Source organism: Eutrema salsugineum, unplaced genomic scaffold, assembly GCF_000478725.1.
Source record: "Eutrema salsugineum unplaced genomic scaffold, Eutsalg1_0 scaffold_2, whole genome shotgun sequence".
Taxonomy (NCBI): domain Eukaryota; kingdom Viridiplantae; phylum Streptophyta; class Magnoliopsida; order Brassicales; family Brassicaceae; genus Eutrema; species Eutrema salsugineum.
In genome coordinates, this window is record NW_006256829.1 from 18,728,051 (window position 1) to 18,733,664 (window position 5,614).

Consider the following 5,614-nt stretch of genomic DNA (forward strand, 5'->3'; position numbering starts at 1 on the left):
TTGGATTGATACCTCAAGTGCTACAATGACATGAGTAGTTGAGGAATTGATCAAGGATTGAAAAATTCTTACTATCAATTTGGCGCCGTTGCCAATTGAAGAGTTCATTCTAGCATTAGGACTTTGGATCTTCTTGAGATCAAGTCATTTTCTTTTGTTTTACTGATTACCTTTCAAGTGCTGTCTTTGTTTTCAGGTGTATGAACACCAGAAGTCAAGCAAGGAGACAAAGAGAAAGAGCTGAGCACATTGAGAGGTTGGGTATGGATCAAGGGCAACAGGCTCATGGTGGTAATGGAAACCACCAGAATCAGCAAGACCCACCACCTCCACGTCCAAGTATAGTTGTGGGAGCTGGTGATGAGGCCAATACTCAGGGTCAGAGACATGGGATTGAAGCTCCTACACCTGAAAACGATTTTGAGATCAAATCTGGCTTGATCAACATGGTGCAATCAAACAAGTTCCATGGCTTGGCATTAGAAGACCCATTAGATCACATTGACAACTTTGATAGAGTTTGTGATCTAACTAAGATGAATGGAGTGAGTGAGGACAGTTTCAAGTTGAGGGTATTTCCTTTTTCTCTAGGAGACAAAGCTCATCAGTGGGAAAAGTCTCTACCTCAAGGATCAGTCACAACTTGGGAGCAATGCAAAAGAGCATTTCAACCAAGTTCTTCTCTTCATCAAAAACAGCAAGGTTAAGAAATGAAATCTCAAGTTTCATTCAGAAGAACCATGAATCATTTTGTGAGGCTTGGGAAAGATTTAGAGGGTATACCATGCAATGCCCTCACCATGGATTCTCAGATTGTCAGCTGCTAAGTACCTTCTACAGATGTACTTTACCAAACGTAAGACTTCTCTTGGACACAGCTTCAAATGGTAATTTCATGACCAAGGAAGTCAATGATGCCATGACCCTAGTGGAGAATGTAGCTCAGAGTGATGAGCTTTATGGATCAGACTTTGAAAGGAATTCAAGAGGAGCTGTGAGTGCTGAAGAGGAAAGGACAAGGAAAGACATCAAGTCTCTCAATGAGAAGCTAGACACACTTCTCTTAGCTTCTCATCAGTCAGCCAACTTTGTTAGAGATGTGAATCATGTGTTTCAAGACACATTTCAAAGGGAAGACATCACAACTGAGGTGAACTTTGTAGGTGGCCAACAAGGTTACCAAAAGGGCTTTACCTACTACAAGAATCCCCCAAACCAGAACTTCTATCCTCAAAACACTCAACAACAAGGTTTTGTCCCTCCCCAACAACAAAGTCTCCAACAGAAATCAGAGAATAAGGATCAAGAAGTGCAGAACCTGCTCCAGGAAATCCTCAAAGGTCAAGCAAGTGGTGCCATGGACTTTAACAAGAAAATGGCAGAGATTAACAACAAGGTGGATTGCAGTTATTCTGATCTTTTATCTCAGCTTTCAACCTTGGCTTCCAAAGTCAAGACTCTAGAGAACAACAAGGGCCACTGCAGTTCTCAAGCTCAAAGATCTTTACCAGGGACATCAGTTGCACATCCAACAGAATACTGCAATGCCATCCTATCGAATGATGAGAATCATGCTGCTGTCAAAGAAATTGAGGATTTTCTCCATGGCAATGTCTCAAGTGCAAAGTGCCTAACACAAGATGATGAGGACGCCATCATAGAGGAGTTTGACTTCCTGTTCTGTGATCTCAATGAGGACATTGAGAAAGAAGGTGGGGAGGCAGTTTTTTTTTTTATGAAAAAGAATGATTCTGAGATTGCTGAAGGAAAGGATCAGAGAATGGTTCAAGGAAGGAAATCTGATGGAGTCTCTAGCACTGGCTCAACAAGGATGAAACCCAAATCTATTCCCAAGCTAGACAACCCAGGAAATTTCTCCATCTCATGCTCTTTTGGAAATTTGAAAGTGGACAATGCTTTGTGTGATTCTGGATCAAGCATCAGTGTAATGTCTTTAGACATGGTGGAGAGACTAGGGATCAAGAGTCTTAAGCCTCACCCCATGTCAATCACCTTTGGAGATTCATCCTCAAAGAAACCATATGGAATCCTTGAAGACTACCCATTGAAAATTGGTGAATGCACAGTTCCAACAGATTTTGTAGTTATGAAGATGAAGAAGACAAAAGAGGTACCTCTTTTGCTTGAACTCCATTTCTGAACACCACAGGATCAAGGATAGACTTTGATACTCAAAGAGTGGTGCTTGCTAAGGTAGATGATGAATTATCTTATCCTCTTAAGCCTCCTCTTGCTGGGTTTTGTGGAGTTATATCTGATGATTCTGATGAGTTGAAACGCTATGGGATGATGTATGTGGGGAGTATTGGAACTATAGAAGAAGCTCAACCCCTTGCATCTGTTGAGAAAAAGAAAGAATCCCTAATAAGACCTGATCTTGAGTTTGAAGGGGATTTCTTTAGTAGCTTGCTTGGAATCTCTATCTCCTACACCAAGTGAGAAGGAGATCAGCAGCAACAAAGGCAATGGCTCAGGGTCTCAAGACAAGAACCCACCAAGAACCAGACCATTCACTCTTGAGTCATCTTCTCAGGTCTTAACTCTCACTCCTTGGAAGTTTGTTGGTGGAGCTGTTGAATACAAGGTTAAAGGCAATGGAAGATCAAGACCATTTGCCAAAGTCAGAGCTATCCTCACACCAGAGTTCATAGACAAAGGATCTGATGGTGTCCAAGAGCTGATGAACAAGGACCTCATGCTTGAATTCATGGACAAGACCTGGAGCATCAAAGCTCCTCCTCCCCCTTACTAAAAAGAGTGTAAGAAGTCAAACTTAGTGACTTTAAACAAAGTGCTCTTGGGAGACACCCCAAGCTTATCCTTGTATATATTCTTTTTAATCTTTTCTCTCATTTCTTTTTGTGTTTTAGGATATTTTGATGGGTTTTGTGAGTTGGTCTCAGGTTCTAGGTGATTTTTGGAGGACATAGCCCAGTGATAAATGAAATGGAGCATGTGAGAGGGCTGAGAGAAGTGTTTAAGGTCTGGAAAACTTGGAGGACGCCTGAGTGCTACCTGGGTGTGCGGCTTGGATAAAGAAAAGACTAACTCGCAGCAGGACCCGCAATCTACACCGAGTTGGTCGTGCTACCTGGTGCAAGAGGATCAGGCCGCACAAAAGAGAGGAAAGGCCAAGGTGACTAAGTGCTGAGTCCTGCGAGTTGGTTGTGCTAGCTGGTGTCCAAGAGCCCAGGCCGCAGCAAGACTCGTAATTCACACCAGCCTGGGCGTGCGAGAAAGAAACAAAAGGGACCAGGCCGCATAAGATCAAGAAGAAGCCTGAGGAGTTTAAGTCCCAAAGTCTGCAACCTGAGAGTGCGGCTCAGTAAGCAATGGACTAAGCCGCACGATGATCCGCAATACACTCCGAGTTGGGCGTGCTGGCTGGGAGCAAGGAGACCAGGCCACACCAAAAAGAAGAAAGGCCGAGGTATTATGTCCCAAAGTCTGCGAGTTTGTCCAAGACAAGTCCATGCCGCACAAGGGAGTTCAGGCCAAGCCAAACCCATCTCCGGTGATGTCTAGCCTCATCTGGTGCAGATACTCACTCCCCTTTTGCATAAGAACCACACCAGGTATCACTCCAAACACTTGTAAATGAGCATTTAGCATTTTTCTTTATCTTTTGCATTTCATGTTTGATTTTTCCTCTTTCTCATGCTTTTATAACACAAGGGACTGTGTTATCTAAGTGTGGGGGAGGGGTTTTGTGTTTACTAATCATGTTTATTCTGCTCTTATTTTCCTTTTCACTTTGAGTCTCATTTTGCATTCATCTAAGTGCATATAAAAACCAAAAAATGGAAAAATCTGAAACATTTTCACAAAAAAATGCTTATGTAGTTGCATTCACATTTTAGGTTGAGTCTAGTTTGCATTTTCATATAGGTTGCATCTAGAGCTATAAATTGGTCGGGCTGACCATGGGCGTGGCCCAATTCATAGCTTTATGGTCGGACTAAACAAAGGCCCAACACAGATATGGTCCTCTTGGGCCTACGCCCGACGAAACCGCGGTCCAAATCGGGTTAGACCCGCGGTCAGTTTGGTCACGCCCAAGTTTTTTTTTTCTTCGATACCTTTGATTTCTTCGATTTCGTCGATCTCTCCTTCACCGATTTCTTCGATTTCGTCGACCTGGGTTTAGCAAGTTTTTTGTTGTGGGTTTTTTCGATTTCGTCGATCTCTCCTTCACCTCTCTCTCTGCGGCGAGAATCAGGTTATCAGGTAAAGTTTCTGTTTTTGTTCCCTTTTCCATCTTTCCTTCTTCTGGGCTTTTGTTCAAATGATTTCTCAATGTCTTGTTTCAGCTTGAAAGTGTTGTTTTACGAATGGATCTGTTAATGTCATAACAGATCAATTTGTTTTAGTTTCTCTTGTGGCGATGCTTCCTCTTTGGTCAATTTGGATGAATTCGTTAGATTAGATTAGAAATGCTTATCTGCTTGGAAATGACTGGTGATTTGATTCATAGAATTGTTTCATATTATTGTTTTTGGTATGCAACATGAATCATTTTGGCTGATTGCAACATGAATTGTTTCACATTATTGCTCATCATCTGATTGCGTTCTTCCATAGTTGTAGAAGAAAAGCTTTTGTGAATTTTCATTTCATACTGAAAAAGCTTTGTTCTGACAATGTCTAAGCTAGAGCCCGTTTGTTAATGCATTGCTCTAACACTGGATTGAGTTTTGTGTCTACTTTTGTTGATTTGTTTTCTGTACTAAACTGTGGTATGTTCTTGTTGCTTATATGGGTTCTTACAAATCTATCTTCTTCTTGTTTTGTTGTTTCAACAGAATGGAAGATATAAGATTGAATGATGAAGACAGTTGTTTCATGGATACTGAAATGGATCATCAAGTGGTGGATGAAGATACCGAACCTCCAGAAAATTTAGAGAAAAATGAAGGTACACGAAAAACCAGAGCTCATTCTAGTCGTAGAGTATCTAAGTGCTGGAAAAAGTTTACCATAATAGGTGGTAAACTACCTGATAGAAAGTATGACGTTAGGTGCAATTATTGCAAGAAGCATTACTTTTTAGATCTTCACAGAAATGGAACCACCACTCTACTTAGGCATATGAGAGTTTGTGCTAAACCCCCTGGAAGTACCCCTAGAAGCTCTCGGAAATTGGATATGGATGTCTTCCGGGAAATGATAGCAATGGCTATTATTGAACATGACTTGCCATATTCTTTTGTTGAGTACAAAAGAATCAGAATGGCTTTCACTTATGCTAATTCTACTATTCAGTTTTGGAGTAGAAATACAGCATAATGCTTCTTCTAATGATTCTATGCAAAGCATTATGAAAAGGCAACTTCAGAAAGATCTAGTATGCAATGGAGAGTTCTTCCATGTCCGGTGTTCAGCACACATTCTAAATCTTATTGTGCAAGTTGGATTGTCAGTGATTGGTGAAGCTCTGCACAAGATTAGAGAGAGTGTGAAGTTTATAAAAGGGTCTGAAAGCAGAGAGATTATGTTTCAGAACTGCATGGAAACGGTTGGAATCCAAGGCAAAGAAAGTCTTGTTTTGGATGTTGCTACACGCTGGAACTCAACACATCTCATGCTAGTTAGA

The 5,614-nt window shown here is 41.4% G+C and overlaps 1 non-coding gene across 1 annotated transcript; it reads right to left on the reverse strand.

The window, feature by feature from the left end:
• Positions 1 to 700: 700 nt before the first annotated feature.
• LOC112086866 lies at positions 701 to 807 on the reverse strand. The gene has a single exon (XR_002899720.1). It is a non-coding gene; the product is annotated as a small nucleolar RNA R71 (small nucleolar RNA).
• Between the last annotated feature and the right edge of the window lie 4,807 nt (positions 808 to 5,614).